This window comes from Lithobates pipiens, unplaced genomic scaffold, assembly GCF_037356315.1.
Source record: "Lithobates pipiens isolate NorthernLeopardFrog02 unplaced genomic scaffold, aLitPip1_a1.2 Scaffold_13, whole genome shotgun sequence".
NCBI classification, from domain to species: domain Eukaryota; kingdom Metazoa; phylum Chordata; class Amphibia; order Anura; family Ranidae; genus Lithobates; species Lithobates pipiens.
The window spans coordinates 151780176-151800110 of NW_027507718.1; the positions used below are offsets into that span (position 1 = coordinate 151780176).

Genomic DNA, 19935 nt, shown 5'->3' on the forward strand with positions numbered 1-19935 from the left:
AGCGAGGCAAGGACATTGCCTTCCACATGCCGGTAGAGAGCCGGAATCGCCTTCCATGAGGCGTTTGGGGACCTGCCACTGAGGAACCGCACATTGTACAATCTCACGGAAGGGGGCCGAGTCTACCAACTGAAAAGGCAGCAGTTGAAGTGCTAGAAATTTAGCCAAGCTAGCATTCAACCGCTGGGCATGTGGATGGCTGGGAGTGAGCTTCTTTCGCCGGTCCAGCAGCTGGGGCAGGGACATTTGCCTGCTATAATCGGACGTGGGTGTACTGCTAGCAGAGTGCCCGGAAGCACTTGGCTGTGACATACCTAATTCTACACCTTCATTCCTCTCAGAGCAGGTTTCAGAGAGGACTGAAGGTCTAGTGGGGTTGGAGATGCCAGCTGATGAGGAGCAAGGAGAGGTCCGCTTTGTTCTTTGGTGTGGGTCTTTGAGGTACGATTGCCAACGAGCTGCATGGCAGGTCAACATATGTCTGGTCAAGCATGTGGTGCCCAAGCGGCTGATGTTTTGGCCACGCGAGATACACTTGAGACATATGTTGCAAATAGCAGCGGTGCGATCTGATGCACTCGTCTCAAAAAAGGCCCACACCAAAGAACTTTTAGAATAACGCGCAGAGGCAGCACCCTGCACAGGCGGAGCTCTGCGGTGTGATTCAGTCGGTGTGCTGCCCCTAAGCTGGCCCCCGGAGGGCATCCTGCCTCGTTGGACATGTGCCTCCTCCTCCTCCTCTCTCCTACCAGGCACCCACGTGGAGTCAGTGCCCTCATCATCCCCTCCCTCTTCATCGCTGTAGCAAACCTGTCAATATGCTGCATTCACGCTACTGCCTTCCTCTAGCTGAGTGTCATCATCAGAGCCTACAAAACACTGGACATCCTCCTGGAGCATGTACCCAACACTGCGCTGCTGAAGAGAGCCAGGTGGCTTGGTATTTTTCTGTTTATTATTACATTGTTGCTGTGGAAAGCTGAAACCCCTGTGGGCAACCCTCCTGTTATTGGACTTGTTTTCTTTTTCATTTAATAAAAGTGAGCCAACAAGCCCTTAAATGGCATGACTGGCGTGGACTCTGCTCACTGGTGTGCTCTACACAGAAGCTAAGGATCCCCCAAATATCACAAGTGGTACTTGAATGTGGGCATAACTGAAGATCCTTGCATATACCAGTGAGCTATTGCCAGAAACTGGCTGTGCTCTGCAGTGTGTGTAGCAGGTCGTATACCTGGAAAGGAGAGGCCCCTTAAAGAGACAGTGCTTCTGTTATTGCTCTGTGTGGTGGAGTGTCTACAAACATGGAAAGTCCACCAGTGTTTGAATCGGCAGTGGATTGGTGCAAGCTGCACCTGGCAGGAATGGACCAAGCTAAAGTAGAAGGCAAACCAACCTTCACTACAAAGAGAGAGCTGCCGGATGTCCATACCTGGGAGAGGGGTGTTGTTGTCCCTGGCAACGCTGTTGTAGTTAAACCAGAAGGCTGTTGTAAAAAGTGTGAAAGTGACAAAGCTTGAGACAGGGTCCAGCAGAGGGAAGCCTGTGTTATGAAGTGAGGCTGATCGAAGGCTGGGATTGAGAGTATTATTACATTGTTGTACCCTTGTGTGGGCAACCCTCCAGTTATTGGACTTGTTTTATTTTTCATTTAATAAAAGTGGGCCAACAAGCCCTTAAATGGCATGACTGGCGTGGACTCTGCTCACTGGTGTGCTCTACACAGAAGCTAAAAAAAAAACAAATATCACTATATATATATATATATATATATATATATATACACACACACAATTTTATGAATAAATGTACAAACATGTAAAATGTATTAAAACATGTTTTATTTTAATAGATGCTAAAAAAAAAAAAATACTTGAATTTTTTCAATTTATTAAAACATTTTATTGTTCACATCACACTAGTGGTTGAGGTGCAGTAAAACCCTGCTGTTGAGCCTTGCTTTTACTGCTCCTCAACCACTATCATCTTTTAGCTATAGAGGCAGCGGCTGGGCTTGTTCACAATTATACCCCCTGGGCTGCAATTATACCCCCTGTTGCTTACAGCAGGTGTAGCACCCACTGCCTGGGATTCTCCACTGTCAGAATACACTGATTAGTGCTGTTTGGTGCAGATGAAATTGAACAAGGTTTCAAGCAGCCTTGTTCAAGAGAAGCTGTCCGTCTCACAGGGAGGGCTACACATAGATAGAATTTCAATCTTATGCTACATCACTCACATCTTCAATCTCTCCCTCTTTACTGGCACCTTCCCCTCCCCTCTAAAACATGCCCTGGCCCCTGATCACCCTCATACTTTGAAAAGCCGTCACCAGCCTGAACAACTTAAGACCCATCTCCTTGCTCCTGTTTGCGTTAAAACTTTATTAACGCTTAGTCTACAAACCTCTTAGCTCCTACATCACTGACAACAATCTTCTTGAACCCTTACAGGCTTTCCTTTCCTACACTCCACTGAAACTGCCTTACTGAAACTCACTATTAACCTACTAACTGTTAAAACCAATGGCCACTATGCCACACTCATACTACTCTCTGCAGCCTTTGAACTGTTGACCATCCCCACCTCCTCAAAAAAACTCCACTCTCTTTGGCTTCAAGACTCTACTCCCTCCTGGCTCTCCTCCTTATCACAGCGCTCCTTCAATGTGACCTATAACTTTGTTTCCTCCTCTCCACTTCCTCTTTCTGTAGCAGTACCTCAAGATTCTGTCCTTGGATCCCTTCTCTTCTCCATTTACAGCTCCTCCCTTGGTGTGTTAATAAACTCCCATGGCTTCCAGTACCACAAATCAAATCTATCTCTCTACTCCTCACCTCACTCCTTCAGTCTCCTCTCGCATTACTAACTTACTAACTGACATATCAACATGGATGTCACGCCACTTCCTCAAATGCAATCTTTCTAAAACTGAGCTCATGATTTTTCCTCCACTAATCAACTTATTCACTCCCTTGTTATCTCTCGTCTTGACTATTTTAACTCCCTCCTCATTGGCCTACCTTCTGCAAGCTATCCCTTCTTCAGTCTATCATGAATGCCACTGCCAGACTCATCCACCTTGCCAAACGTTAAGTGTCTGCCACTCCTCTCTGCCAATATCTCCACTGACATCTCATTGCTCAACGTATCTCGACTTACAAAATATCAATATGGTGTGATCACTAGTGATGGACGAACTTCCGACAGGACATTTCGCAAACGCGAACGTGGCCAAAAGTTTGCGAACCACAATTGACTTTAATGGCAGGCGAACCTTAAAAACCTCCAGGTCATATTTGCAGCCACAAAATACTTACTAGCTGTGCACACATAGTCCCACAACATGGACACTGACATATCAAAAGGTTTAAGTGAATGTGAGATCGACAACGACAAGCATTCTTATTTTATCTGTGAAATTTCGACAATTCAGGAGCGCATGAAGGCCATGGAGGAGAGGCAAGGTCAGGGTAGGTTATGAAGGGGGTGCAGGAGATGATCAGTGCCACAGTCAGGGCAACGCAGTCCTGCGCCAGTGTCTCCGTGTGCTGTGATAGAGAGCCCTGACACCAGCACCATGATAGAGAGCACTGACACCAGCACCGTGATAAGGAGCACTGACACCACACCAGCACCGTGATAGAGAGCCCTGACACTAGAACCGTGATAGAGAGCCCTGACACCAGCACCGAGATAGAGAGCACTGACACCAGCACCAAGCTAGAGAGCACTGACACCAGCACCGAGCTAGAGAGCACTGACACCAGCACCGAGCTAGAGAGCACTGGCACCAGCACCGTGATAGAGAGCACCAGCACCATGATAGAGAGCACTGACACCAGCACCATGATAGAGAGCACTGAGAACACACCAGCACCGAGATGGAGAGCACTGACACCAGCACCATGATAGAGAGCACTGACACCTGCACTGTGATAGAGAGCACTGACACCAGCACCGAGATAGAGAGCATTGGCACCAGCACCGACATAGAGAGCACTGACACCAGCACTGATACCAGCAACTCGCTGTGGGACCCAAAAATATAACACCACTCAACCTCTTCAAACAGGAGGGTACGGGCATATAGTACGGTGTGCTTTTTTTGTACAAGGAAGTGAGACAAAGGTAGAAAAAAGGTCCATGTGCTAGATTAAATAAATCGTTTATAGAGTTATGCATATATAAGGTCTACTGGTCACATGTGTCGAATTCCTCCGAGTTCCATGCCTCATTCATTTTTAGAAATGTGAGGTAGTCAAAACTGTGTGAGCTAGGCGAGTGCGCTTATTGGTCTCGATCCCCCCTGCTGCGCTGAACGTCCTTTCGGACAGGACACTGGACGAGGGGCAAGCCAGCAGTTCCATTGCAAATTGGGCAAGCTCTGGCCAGAGGTCAAGCCTGCCCACCCAGTAGTCCAGGGGTTCATCACTTCTCAGAGCGTCCACATCGGCCGTTAACCCGATGTAGTCGGACACCTGATGCTGGATCCGGATGAGACCTGTCAATGGGTCGGCTGAAAGAATGACCTCATATCAGAAGTCACCAACACATCTTCAAACCGCCGTTTCTTGCAGGCGCTGTTGGATTGGTACCCGCAACTCTTTCTCTGGGAGTGGGAATTCCTCCTCTGCCAGCACACGCAAAAGCAGAATGCAGCATTTCTCGAAGCAAGGCCTGGAAGTGCTCCATTCTGACAGCCCTCTGTGATGGTGGTAACATTTCCGCCATTTTGTGTTTGTACCAGGGGTCTAAGTACGTTGCCACCCAGTACTGGTCCTTGACCTTTATGCTTTGTATACGGGGGTCCCTGTTAAAACACTGGAGCATGAAGGCCCCCATTTGCACTAAACTGGAAGCGGTGTGGCGGCCTGGCTCCTGCTCATCATCCAGGATAATGTAGTCCTCCTCGTTCTCCTCTCCCCATTCACGGACAACAACAGGGATCCCAGAAAGGTTTAAAGCATGCTCTTCTTGCTCCTCCTCATCCGCCCCAGCACCATCCTCCTCTGACTCCTCTTCAGATTCCTGTTGTTGACTTGTCTCAGATAGAGTAGCCCCCCTGGGAATTCATCCAGCATTGCGACTTCCTCATCTTCCTGCTTCTGCTCCTCCACGGCTTGATCAATGCACGCTCCATAAAGAAGGCATAAGGTACCATGTCACTGATGGCACCATGGCTGTGACTGACCAGTTTGGTGATCTCAACAAATGGCTGCAGAAGTCTGCATGCATCGCACATGAGCAGCCACTGGCGCGGTGAAAAAAAACAAGCTCCCCAGAACCTGTTCTGCCGCAGAGAAGTCTTTAACTGCACATGTAGTCGTTAACTGCACGTTTCTGCTAGAGTAGTTTATCAAGCATATAGAAGGTTGAGTTCCATCGATTCAGGCAATTGCAAATAAGACGTCTGACCGGCAGATTGTGTCACCGCTGAATGTCAGCAAGGCGAGCCATGGCTGTGTAAGATCTTCTGAAATGGGCCGAGATTCGCTGCACGACTAAGCCCTAGTCTAAGCCCTTGTACACAGGGTCGGATATTCTGATGGAGAATGTCTGATAGGACTGTGTTAATCCGACCGTGTGTGGGCTCCATCGGACTGTTTATGTTAGAATATCCGACGGAGCAAGTTTTCCAGCTATAACATTTTCCGACAACATGATCCGATCTGACTTTGTGTAGAGAATTCCGATCAGACAAAGTGCCACGCATGCTCAGATCAAATTCCTAGACCAAAGCTATTGGCTACTAGCCTGAACGTAGTCCCGTTGTAAAGAAATAACGTCATCACGTTCTGAACGATCGGATTTTCCGACACATTTGTCCGACCGTGTGTATGCAACAGTTTCGGACAAAATCCGTCGGACAAAATCCAACAGATTTGGTTGTCAGAATGTCCGACCATGTGGATAAGGGCTAAGACGTGTGCCATGCATGGCACGTGTGTAATTTTGCCCTGTTTCAATGCGCTAAGCAGATTGGCACCGTTGTCACACACTTTACCAACTGTCAAATTGAGCAGTGTTAGCCACTGATCTGCCTGTGAACGCAAAGCTGAAAGGAGTGCAAGGCCAGTGTGGCTCTTAGCTTCCAGGCACAACAGATGCAGCACAGCGTCTCGCCTGGCATGTCGAATAGGTTCTGGGGAGCTTGGGTGGCACAGCGGAAGAGACGCTAGCAGTGGAAAAGGAGGAGTCAGCCGAGGAGGAGAGGGAGGATGGAGTAGGAGAGGCAGGCCTGCATTCAATCCATGGCGGTAAAACCAAATCTACACGGGTGCCACGGGTTACATGCTTGACGGCCGTCAGAAGGTTCACCCAGTGGGCAGTAAAAGTTATATACCTGCCCGTGTTTGCTAGATCATGTGTCTGTGGTCAGATGTATCTTGGCACTGACACTGTGTGCCAGAGATACATTCACTGAAAAGGGATGAGCCGAACACCCACCGGTTCGGTTCGCACCAGAACTTTCGAATGGACCGAAAATTCATGCGAACTTTAGAACCCCATTGAAGTCTATGGGACTTGAACGTTCGAAACAAAAAGTGCTCATTTTAATGGCTAATATACAAGATATTGTCCTAAAAAGTGATTGGGGACCTGGCTCCTGCCCTAGGGGACATGGGTGTATGCCTAAAATGTGCCTAAAATGTTTTTAAAAATGGCAGTTTTTTCAGGAGCACTGATTTTAATGACGATTAAAGTGAAAAAAAAAGTGAAATATTCCTTTAAATATCGTGTCTGGGGGGTGTCTATAGTATGCATGTGAAGTGCCACATGTTTCCCGTGTTTAGAACAGTCCCTGCACAAAATGACATTTAACGGAAGAAAGTCATTTAAAACTGTTTGGGGTTTTAATGTAATATCTGGTTCTGGCAATATGGATGAAAATCATAGAGAAAAATGGCATGGGTAGCCCCCCCTGCCCATTACCAGCCCCTTTGGGCCTTGTACGGATATTAAGGGGAACCCCGTACCCATATAAAAAAAAGGAAAGACGTGGGGCCCCCAGGCTATATACTCAGAACAGCAGTATACAGGCGGAGCAAACAAGACAGGGACTGTGTAAGTAGAATCTGTTTGTAATTTTAAACTGGTACATTTTTAAAGTGTAGCTCCAGTCAAAAAATCTATTTTTAAGCTTTTTTGGAAAACATAGGGAAGGGTTATCACCCCTGTATAATTTGTTTTGCCGTCCGTCTTTTTTCATCTCACTTCCTGTTGTCTCCTTCAGTTTGCAAGTAGGAGACATTTGTAAGTTGGGTGTTTGAAAGTAGGGGCCTGCCCTATATGCTCTGCAGAAATGGCAGAACAAGGTGTTGGTGTTGCCACAACATTGTAAGCCCTCAAAGTGACTCTTGGTGGGCGCAGTAGCACCCTGCTGTGAACGATTATATCAAGAATTGTAATTACATGCCATTGTTGAACAGTGGTAGAAAAATTGGGCTTTTGGTGGTTGTGGTGCTGGTGTCACAACACTATAAGTCCTCACAATTACTCTCGTGGGCACAGGAACGGGCCCTGCTGTGAAATATTATATCAAGAATTGTAATTACATGCCCCTGTTAAACAGGGGCTGAAAAATTGGGCCTTAGGCACTGGTGCTGGTGCCACGACACTGCAACCTCTCCCATATACTCTAGTTGTAGTGCAGGAATGAGCCCTGTTGCAAAGCATTGCATGAAAAAATGTAATTACATGCCCCTGTTAAACAGGGGCTGAAAAATTGGGCTGGTGGCATCACCCAAAACCAAAAATGTTCTTCCAAGATATCAGCGGAAGAGGAAGAGGATAGACAGTCAACATAACAGGACAGTCACTCAGCATCAGCATAGACAACATTGTAAGCCCTCAAAGTGACTCTTGGTGGACGCTGGAGCGCCCTGCTGTGAACGATTATATCAAGAATTGTAATTACATGCCATTGTTGAACAGTGGTAGAAAAATTTACCTTTGGTGGTTGTGGTGCTGGTGCCACAACACTATAAGTCCTCACAGTTACTCTGGGTGGGCACAGGAACGGGCCCTCCTATGAAATATTATATCAAGAATTGTAATTACATGTCCCTGTTAAACAGGGGCAGAAAAATTGGGCCTTAGGCACTGGTGCTGGTGCCACGACACTGCAACCTCTCCCATATACTCTAGTTTTAGTGCAGGAATTAGCCCTGCTGCAAAGCATTGCATCAAAAATTGTAATTAAACGCCCCTGTTAAACAGGGGCAGAAAAATTGAGCCTTAGGCACTGGTGCCACGACACTGCAACCTCTCCCATATACTCTAGTTGTAGTGCAGGAATTAGCCCTGCTGCAAAGCATTGCATCAAAAATTGTAATTAAACGCCCCTGTTAAACAGGGGAAGAAAAATTGGGCTGATGGCATCACCCAGAACCAGAAATGTTCTTCCAACATATCAGCAGAAGAGGAAGAGGATAGACAATCAACATAACAGGACAGTCACTCAGCATCAGCATAGGCAGTCTTGAAGGGATGTGATATTTCCAAAAAAAAATATTCGGTTACATCAGCTTCAGGTGCTTGGTAGCTGTGGGTGATCCAAGACTGATTCATCTTTATGAAGGTCAGTCGATCAACCGAGTCAGTGGACAGGCGCACCCTGTGATCGGTAACAAAGCCACCAGCAGCACTGAAGGTGCGTTCCGAAAGAACGCTGGATGCAGGACAGGCCAGTAGCTCAATTGCATACTGTGCAAGCTCTGGCCAGTCATCCATTCTCAAGACCCAGTAAGCCAGAGCATTTTCGGTGGGAAAGGTGTCCAGGTGTCCAAGTCTGACTTTGCCCCTAGGTATTCCTGCACCGTGCAAATCAGACTCTGGCGATGGTTGCTGGAACCGATCATACCTTGGGGCTGCGGACTAAAAGATTGTCTGAACGCATTGGTCAGACAGCCACCTTCTCCACCGCTCCTTCTGACTGATGCCTCAGCAACACGTTGTCAAGGACCAGGAGTTTGTAACCTCCCAGTCTCTGGGAACGCGTTGCACAGACTATTCTGCAAGGCCTCCCGGAGATGTCTCATCCTCTACTCCCTCTGCAATGGCAAGATAAGGTCCGCAGAGTAGATGTGGCCCTATACCTATAAAATTCCTAGAATGGTAAAATTAATAACCGGCAAATATTGTGGAAGAAAAACAAATATACATATATATATATATATATATATATATATATATATATATATATATATATATAGGGACGTTACCTGTCTTTCACGGAAAGTCTGTGTGCATTTCCGCCGATCATTTAATGCCTGTGCTCGGCTGGCTGAGCTCCAAAAGGAGTTGAACCTGCCCAAGAACCGCCTTATAGGTGACATGCCCACCAGGTGGAACTCAACGTTGGCCATGCTGCAGCGGCTGCACACGCAGCAGAGGGCCATCAATGAGTACCTGTGCGACTACGGCACCAGGACAGGGTCACGGGAGCTCCGTTTTTTCTCACCACGCCAGTGGGGCATAATCAGGGATGCATGCACTGTCCTGTCACCATTTGAGGAGGCCACGAGGATGGTGAGCAGTGACAGTGCATGCATCAGTGACACTGTACCTCTTGTCCACCTCTTGAAGCATAAGCTGCGTGGAATAATGGACAGGGCACTTGAGGCAGAACAGAGGCAGGAAGAGGAGGACTTCCTTGCCTCTCAAGGCCCCCTTTATCCAGACAGTGTTCCTGCTGTGCCACCCATCACACAGGAAGAGGATGAGGAGGAGGAAGAGGAGGAGGAGGATGATTGTGTCAGCATGGAGGTGGAGGCTGGCACTCAGCATCAGCAGCAGCAGCAGTCTTGTAGAGATGATTTACAGTCCCAAGAAACACGTGGACTTGTACGTGGCTGGGAGGAGGTAGCTGCGGATCATGTTGTCCTTAGTGGCCCAGAGGACTCCGGACCGAATGCCTCAGCTAACCTACGCTGCATGGCCTCCCTGATCCTGCAAAGCCTGCGGAAGGATCCTCGTATTCTTCGGATCAAGGAGAGGGACCATTACTGGCTGGCCACTCTCCTTGATCCACGGTACAAGGGTAAGGTTGCCGACCTTATCTTGCCATCGCAGAGGGAGCAGAGGATGAGACATCTCCGGGAGGCCTCGCAGGAAGGTCTGTGCAACGCGTTCCCAGAGACTGGGAGGTTACAAACTCCTGGTCCTGGACAACGTGTTGCTGAGGCATCGGTCAGAAGGAGCGGTGGAGAAGGTGGCCGTCTGACTGATGCTTTCAGACAATTTTTTAGTCCGCAGCCCCAAGGTATGATTGGTTCCAGCAACCATCGCCAGCGTCTGATTCACATGGTGCAGGAATACCTAGGGGCAAGGTCAGACTTGGACACCTTTCCCACCGAAAATGCTCTGGCTTACTGGGTCTTGAGGATGGATCACTGGCCAGAGCTTGCACAGTATGCAATTGAGCTACTGGCCTGTCCTGCATCCAGCGTTCTTTCGGAACGCACCTTCAGTGCTGCTGGTGGCTTTGTTACTGATCACAGGGTGCGCCTGTCCACCGAATCAGTTGATCGACTGACCTTCATCAAGATGAATCAGTCTTGGATCACCCACAGCTACCAAGCACCTGAAGCTGATGTAACCGAATAATTTTTTTTGAAATACCACATCCCTTCAAGACTGCCTATGCTGATGCTGAGTGACTGTCCTGTTATGTTGATTGTCTATCCTCTTCCTCCTCCGCTGATATGTTGGAAGAACATTTTTGGTTCTGGGTGATGCCAGCAGCCCAATTTTTCTGCCCCTGTTTAATGCAGCAGGGCTAATTCCTGCAATAAAAATAGAGTATATGGGAGAGGTTGCAGTGTCGTCGCACCAGCACCAGTGCCTAAGGCCCAATTTTTCTGCCCCTGTTTAACAGGGACGTTTAATTACAATTTTTGATGCAATGCTTTGCAGCAGGGCTAATTTCTGCAATAAAAATAGAGTATATGGGAGAGGTTGCAGTGTCATGGCACCAGCACCAGTGCCTAAGGCCCATTTTTTCTGCCCCTGTTTAACAGGGGCATTTAATTACAATTTTTGATGCAATGCTTTGCAGCAGGGCTAATTCCTGCAATAAAAATAGAGTATATGGGAGAGGTTGCAGTGTCGTGGCACCAGCACCAGTGCCTAAGGCCCAATTTTTCTGCCCCTGTTTAACAGGGGCGTTTAATTACAATTTTTGATGCAATGCTTTGCAGCAGGGCTAATTCCTGCAATAAAACAAGAGTATATGGGAGAGGTTGCAGTGTGGTGGCACCAGCACCAGTGCCTAAGGCCCAATTTTCTGCCCCTGTTTAACAGGGGCGTTTAATTAAAATTTTTGATGCAATGCTTTGCTGCAGAGCTAATTCCTGCAATAAAACTAGAGTATATGGGAGAGGTTGCAGTGTTGTGGCACCAGCACCAGTGCCTAAGGCCCAATTTTTCTGCCCCTGTTTAACAGGGGCGTTTAATTACAATTTTTGATGCAATGCTTTGCAGCAGGGCTAATTCCTGCAATAAAACTAGAGTATATGGCAGAGGTTGCAGTGTGGTGGCACCAGTGCCTAAGGCCCAATTTTTCTGCCCCTGTTTAACAGGTGCATTTAATTACAATTTTTGATGCAATGCTTTGCAGCAGGGCTAATTCCTGCAATAAAAATAGAGTATATGGGAGAGGTTGCAGTGTCGTCGCACCAGCACCAGTGCCTAAGGCCCAATTTTTCTGCCCCTGTTTAACAGGGGCGTTTAATTACAATTTTTGATGCAATGCTTTGCAGCAGGGCTAATTCCTGCAATAAAACAAGAGTATATGGCAGAGGTTGCAGTGTGGTGGCACCAGCACCAGTGCCTAAGGCCCAATTTTTCTGCCCCTGTTTAACAGGGGCGTTCAATTACAATTTTTGATGCAATGCTTTGCAGCAGGGCTAATTCCTGCAATAAAACAAGAGTATATGGCAGAGGTTGCAGTGTGGTGGCACCAGCACCAGTGCCTAAGGCCCAATTTTTCTGCCCCTGTTTAACAGGGGCGTTTAATTACAATTTTTGATGCAATGCTTTGCAGCAGGGCTAATTCCTGCAATAAAACAAGAGTATATGGCAGAGGGTGCAGTGTGGTGGCACCAGCACCAGTGCCTAAGGCCCAATTTTTCTGCCCCTGTTTAACAGGGACATGTAATTACAATTCTTGATATAATATTTCACAGGAGGGCCCGTTCCTGTGCCCACCCAGAGTAACTGTGAGGACTTATAGTGTTGTGGCACCAGCACTACAACCACCAAAGGTAAATTTTTCTACCACTGTTCAACAATGGCATGTAATTACAATTCTTGATATAATCATTCACAGCAGGGCGCTCCAGCGCCCACCAAGAGTCACTTTGAGGGCTTACAATGTTGTGGCAAAACCAACACCTTGTTCTGCCATTTCTGCAGAGCATATAGGGCAGGCCCCTACTTTCAAACATCCAACTTACAAACATCTCCTACTTGCAAACGGAAGGAGACAACAGCAAGTGAGATGAAAAAAGATGTACGACAAAACAAATTATACAGGGGTGATAACCCTTCCCTATGTTTTCCAAAAAGCTTAAAAATAGTTTTTTTGACTGGGGCTACACTTTAAAAATGTACCAGTTGAAAATTGCAAACAGATTCAACTTAACACAACAAACCTACACAGTCCCTGTCTTGTTTGCACCGCCTGTATACTGCTGTTCTGAGGATATAGGGCCTGGGGGCCACACGCATTTCCTTTTTTTAATATGGGTACTGGGTTCCCCTTAATATGCGTACAAGACCCAAAGGGGCTGGTAATGGGCAGGGAGGGCTACCCATGCCATTTTTCTCAATGATTTTCAACCATATTGCAGGAACCAGATATAACATTAAAACCGCAAGCAGTTTTAAATGATGTTATTTCCGTTTAATGTCATTTTGTGCAGGGACTGTTCTAAACGCGGGAAACATGTGGCACTTCACAGGCATACTACAGACACCCCCCAGGCACCATATTTAAAGGAATATTTCACTTTTTTTTTCACTTTAATCGTCATTAAAATCAGTGCTCCCGCTAAAATGGCCATTTTTAAAAACATTTTAGGCATTGACCCATGTCCCCTGGGGCAGGAGCCAGGTCCCCAAACCCTTTTTAGGACAGTATCTTGCATATTAGCCATTAAAATTAGCACTTTTAATTTCAAACGTTCAAGTCCCATAGACTTCAATGGGTTTCTAAAGTTCGTACGAATTTGGGGTCTGTTCGAAAGTTCTGGTGCGAACCGAACCGGGGGGGTGTTCGGCTCATCCCTACTGTTGATGACTCTAATGCATGCACAAACCAGAACACTTTGTGCATACAATCACTTCAGGACCAACTTGAAACTGCCCATTCTAAATTAGAGGACTTGGAAAACAGAAGTAGAAGATACAATTTCCGTGTCAGAGGCATCCCCGAATCCACTTTAGATGTGCAGGACACAGTCAAAGCCCTGATTAAAGAACTTATCCCTGATATCCCTGACCACAGGCTGGAATTGGATAGGGCACACAGAGCCCTTCAAGCTCCTCGCTAAGATGGCCTCCCCAGGGATATTGTCGTCAAACCCCACTTCTATGGGGTCAAAGAGGAAATCATGAAGAGATCTCGTAATAGAGACAACATATCCCTGCACGGCAATAAAATCCAGATATTTGCTGACATCTCTACGGCCACTATCCAGAAGAGGAGTTCCCTCAAATCACTCCTGGAAGTCCTCTCCCAGAGAATGATTAAATACAGATGGGCCTTTCCCTTTCGCCTGCAATTCCAGTATAAGGAGAAGTCCTATAACTTCACGAACTTCCAAAACGGCGAACGACTACTTCTTCAGCTTGGACTCATCTCCCAGGATGTCGACCATGACCAGATGGAGACCTGTTCCAGCTCCTCTAAGAGGCCCCCTCCGACTAGCCCGCTTCCCCCGCTGTGGATGAAACAAAAGTCGAAGAGGCACCGTGACTCCATCCCTCCAAGATGACTCCCTCGGCCTGCGTTGCCTGTTGGGAACGGCCCCAATCCTCTGCCTAGGCCGGTTTCTTTTCTCTGAATGATCCATCTCTACTCCCAGATGGTTCCTGCTTTGCTGAACTTTTTTTGGAACTTTTTTGATCCCCTTTTTTTTTTCTTTTTTGAACCCCTCTTTTTTTTCTCTTTTTTGAAACCCCTGGCCGCCCAGTCCTGCTGACACACAGTCCAGGATAACTTCTTTCCTGGACTTGTTCTCTCCTCACCCTCTTCTCTTTTTCTTTCCTTTCTGGCTTTCCCTCTTTTTCTTTGCCCCCACCTCCCTCTTTCCTCAGGTACCTCCAAGGGGAGCTCCCCATCCATCCTCCAAGCGGCCCCGGGACCGATCCCGCCTGTCGCCACCAATGACCTCTTCTCCGCCGGATCAGGTGAGACCTTTAAGACTTTGGTCCTCCACCCCCATGTCCATGGCTGACGATTCCCCCACGCTCCAATCCCTCAAGATAGCGACACACAACACGCAGGGCCTGAATTCCCCTATGAAGAGGCGCAAAGCCTTCCATAGCTATTACTCGAAAAAAATTGTCATTTTTCTGCTACAAGAGACCCACTTCCCAAAAAGCTTCAACCCTACCTTTTTACACCGTAATTACCCTACCTTTTTTTTTGCTAACGCTGAGGATAAGAAGCGAGGAGTAGCCATCCTCATCTCCAAACACATCCCTTTCACCCTCTCCAAGATAGTCAGAGATGATGAGGGGAGATTCCTTCTAGTCAAGGGCCATGAAAACGGAACTTTGTTCACCTTCATCTCATACTATGCACCTAACAAGGGCCAGACCCGCTTCTTCTCCTCAACGTTAACCTCCCTCTCTCCTCATATAGAAGGTAAAGTGGTCTTAGGGGGTGACTCCAATGTTGCCTTCGACCTCCTTTCCGACAAATCATCCCTCCACAAAACCCTCCTCAAAAGGCCACCCAAACAGAGCCTCATTATCGCACGACTTCTCCACTCGATGGGCATGCTTGATGCCTGGAGGGAGCTTCACCCTACGACTAGGGACTACACACACTTTTCTGCACCTCATAACACGTATGCCCGCATCGACCATATCTTCCTGCACTCTTCAGACATCCCATTGGCCTCTCAGGCTACCATACGCGAAGTCCCCTGGTCTGACCATTCCCTAGTCTCTATCACGCTTTCAGGTCTTTTAAATAAAGCTAGTACCCCTCAATGGCGCCTTGGGGACTCTCTCCTCTCTAATACGGCACACTGCACTATGCTTAAACACAAACTGAAGGACTACTTCCGCCACAATGACACTGCTGATATCTCTCCTAGCACTTAATGGGAGGCTCATAAGGTGGTCATGAGGGGCAAAATCATACAACTTTCTTCACGCCTAAAGCGAGAGAAACAGGTTGACATCGTAAAACTTGAGAAAGACTTTCGCTCCGTTAGCCAAGCCCACAAAGCTAACCCTTCCTCCTCTTCACTCGCACGCCTAGATGCAGCTAGGCTTGCACTTAATACAGCTCTCACCTCTAACGCGGAGCAACACCTACGCTGGGTAAGTGGTAGATTCTACCTTAATTTTGATAAATTTGGTCCCCATCGCGCGGCTAAACTCTCCCTAAAATATAGAGTACGAGCTCTACCAAAAATCAGATCCCTGTCTGGTACTCTGACCCAAAATCCCAAACAAATTTTAGAGGCCTTCCACAAATTCTATTCCGACCTCTACTCGGGTCCTAACCCAGGTAACAACCAAAAGATCGACTCGTTCCTTGACAGCATTCCCCTCCCCAAAATCTCTGATGCCCACCGCTTAATCATGGACACCCCTTTTTCTGAGGAGGAGGTTAGTGAGGTAATCAAGTCCCTCAAAAAAAACTATGTCCCTGGCCCTGACGGATTTTCCAATTGTTACTATAAATCCTTCTTGGAAGTCCTTTCCCCCTTTCTGACCCGATTCTTTAACTCCCTTGACCAAAACTCACATATTGACCCAGCTTCCAATCTTTTTTTTTAACAGAAAATTTTATTAGACAAATCAGCATTACATTGCAAAGTACAGTAGATCCGATATTACACAGTTGTAGAAAGGAAAAGAAAAACCACCTTCATCCAGTATCCATTCATATATCAATAATCCAGCAGTACAGATAACAGGAGTATCCATTACCCTATCATAAATGCAGGACATCCCCAGCGGAACTTCACAGCCATCATGCAGGTATCTAACATTTGCGCGAGCCCGCGGAAGGGGGAGGCCAGGGAGGAAATGGTCGGGAGAGAGAGGACAGGGGGGGGGGGAATCACCACCGTCTCAGCTCAACTCAAAGTTAGGGGGAGGGGGAACCAAGATCAGCGGACGCATCTATCCAGGATGACCAGATTTTATCAAATTTCCCCGGGCATTGTCTACTTTCATAGGTCAACTTATACAGGGGGAGCACCAGGTTCACTGATTTCCTCCACAAGGCAGGGGTAGGGGGGTCCTCGAGTTTCCATTTCAATAGAATCTCGCGTCTGGCATAATACAATGCGAAGGTAAGGCACAGTTTACAGTACCTGTCCCCCTCAATGTCTGCCAAATGTCTCAATAGTAGGGTTTGAGGGTCGACCTGAAGGTTCGACCCGGTCACAGCATTTAGCGTAGAAACCACTTCCTCCCAGTAGGGCTGGATTTTGGGACATGACCAGACCATGTGCCAGAAAGTGCCCTCCTCCTGTTTACACCTTTGACAATTAGGGTCTCTTTGGGGGTAAATCCGCGCCAGCCTCTGCGGGGTGAAGTAGGCCCTATGCAGGAATTTAAATTGTATAAACCTGTCTTTCGCGGCTATCATTGTTGGAATGTAAGAAGTCAGGCACTCCTCCCAATCCTCCTCCCCTAGGGACGGAATGTCCAAACTCCACTTCTCCCGGGTCTTGGTCAAACTAGTATCATGTTCCACCGTTAGGTAAAGATATAAGGTCGACAGGGTTCTCCCCATCACCCTGGAAGTCAGTAGGCGTTCAATGGAGTCCGATTCCAGAGTCAGAGGGGCAGGAAACTGAGCCCCAAAGGCGTGCTTCAGTTGCCAATATCTGAACTGGAAAGAAATTGGAAGCCCATATGTACGTCTCAGTTCTTGGAAAGTCATTAGCCTACCCTGATGAACTATGTGCTTTAAAGTGACGATCCCTCTTTTCGCCCACAGAGAAGGGTCTGGGATACTATTCAGGTGAGGGAGCATGGGGTTTCCCCATAGGGGCATATGTGGGGAGATGTGATTGGGCTTTCCATAGCTCCTCCTTGCCTCCCGCCAGACCCTCACCGTGGTACGCATCAAGCCCGTCATGGAGGAGCTCGCTCTAAGCCCCCGAAATGGTAGGTTGCTCAGAGCTGCATAGGAGCCAAGGATGGCTGCCTCCAGGGTGACCGCCGGGTTCTGTGTGGGCTGGGAGAACCACCACCGAATTGTGACCAAAACGGCCGCCCAGTAGTAGATCTGAAAGTTTGGGAGCGCCAGCCCCCCCCCCGATAGTGGGAGATATAGTATCTGCTTAGCTACCCTGGGGGGTCTCCCAGCCCAGACAAAGGATATCAACAGACTCTCCAGTCTCTTGAAAAAAGTCCAGCTTCCAATCTTGCATACATCTCTGTCATACCCAAACCCAGCAAGGACCAGAGTCTAGTAAGCAACTATAGACCCATTTGCCTAATCAACAACGACCTCAAAATAATGACAAAAATTCTTTCTAACAGACTGGGCTCCTTTATAGGGTCCTATGTCCACAAAGACCAGGTAGGCTTTATCCCGGGGAGACAGGGCCCAGACCAGATAAGGAGAGCTGTAGACATCATCTCTGTGCTTCAGGCTCGGTGGGATGGGAACCCCCCACAGGAGGGCTTCCTCCTCTCGCTTGACTTACAGAAAGCCTTTGATACTATTACTTGGCCTTTTTTGTTTCGCACCCTTGAGAATTGGGGATTCGGTTCTCATTTTACGACCCTCCTGGGGACCCTTTATTCTCAACCCAGGGCCCAAGTCAGACTACAGGGACACCTCTCTGACCCGTTCCCAATCTCTAAAGGCACCAGACAGGGTTGTCCCCTATCTCCCCTTCTCTTTGCTATAGGCGTCGAATCACTAGCGATCGCCATTAGGAATCACCCAGACATCCATGGAGTCAATGCGGCCAATCCGTACATAAATGTGCATTATTTGCTGATGATGTCCTCCTTTTTGTTACCGCCCCCCTCATTTCTACTCCTAATATCCTCCAACTTCTTCTTCAATTCGGGCAGGCCTCAGGTTTACAGGTTAACATGTCCAAATCCTTAGCTCTCAATATCTCCTCCCCCCAAGCTATGGTTGACCGGCTAACAGAACACTTCCCCTTCTCCTGGAGCACCACCTCCATTCCCTACCTAGGAGTTCACCTTACTCCCAACTTTGGCCAACTCTACAAACACAATTACCCCCCCATGTTTAAGAAGCTCAAGACGGATCTAGATCAATGGTCACTCCACAAACTATCATGGATTGGTAGGGTGAACGCAATTAAAATGACCCTTCTCCCTAGGATTCTTTACCTATTCCGCTCGCTCCCCATTCTTGTTCCCCAATCCCACATCCAAAACCTTCAGTTGTCCATTAACCGATTTATTTGGGGCAACTCCAATCATAGACTCCCCAAAAACACTCTCTTCCGACCCAGACGGAAAGGAGGCTTGGGCTTACCTAACCTTCATTGGTACTATCACGCTGCTCAATTAAACCAAATCTCAACTATTTACTCGAGAGGCCCTAAACCAGACTGGATCAAAATGGAGAGACAGGCAATCCCCAATTTCACCATCGACTTTCTACATTGGGCCCCCGAAATGCAGACCCCCGATCATGTCCCTTACCCTCTCACACTCCTTTGCGATTTGCGACACCCTTCATAAATTAAATAGTGTTACTTCCAGCTGGCACTCCCTAGCCCACATCTTTAATAATCCCGCCTCCCAGCCGGATTAAATATTAAAGCTTTTCAATGGTGGCTGGACAAAGGCCTCTACAGCATTGGGCACTTTTTTAACATGAATGGCCCCATTACTTTAAATCAATGCACGTCCCAACTTGCCATGCCCCCCACGGAACAGTTCCGATTTCACCAGATAGCTCACTTCTTACGCACACTCCTGCCCACCAATTCAGATCGCCTCGGGGTCACTCCCTATGAACAGTGGTGTGTGTCGGCCATGGACATGAAGGGGGGAATCTCCCTGATCTACTCAGCTCTGTCCACCCCCTCGGAGAAAAAAAGGTATACGCAGAGCTGGGAACGAGACCTCGACTTGGAATGGGACATGGACACCTGGCACTTCTATTTTACGAGGGCCTTCGCAGGGATCCTTAACGTCTCTCTCATTGAAGCAGACGTTAAGGTCCTCACTAGGTGGTATCTGGTCCCGACACGCTTGGCTAAATTCTACCCTTAAACCTCACCTCTATGCTTTCGAGGCTGTGGCCACTTGGGCTCCCTTCTCCATATCCTATGGGAGTGTCCTCGGGTCAGAAGCTACTGGAACAAGATCTTCTCCTTAACCTGCAAGGTCACTGAGGTTGCGGTCCCCCAAATTCCAACTATACAGTGGTGTGAAAAAGTGTTTGCCCCCTTCCTCATTTCCTGTTCCTTTGCATGTTTGTCACACTTAAGTGTTTCGGAACATCAAACCAATTTAAACAATAGTCAAGGACAACACAAGTAAACACAAAATGCAATTTGTAAATGAAGGTGTTTATTATTAAAGGTGAAAAAAAATCCAAACCATCATGGCCCTGTGTGAAAAAGTGATTGCCCCCCTTGTTAAAACATACTATAACTGTGGTTGTCCACACCTGAGTTCAATTTCTCTAGCCACACCCAGGCCTGATTATTGCCACACCTGTTCACAATCAAG

The 19935-nt window shown here is 47.7% G+C and overlaps 1 protein-coding gene across 1 annotated transcript in view; it reads right to left on the reverse strand.

The window, feature by feature from the left end:
- GIPC3 (GIPC PDZ domain containing family member 3) overlaps positions 1-19935 on the reverse strand; it is a 1281857-nt gene that overhangs the window by 354143 nt on the left and 907779 nt on the right. The gene's annotated exons all lie outside the window — the stretch shown is intronic.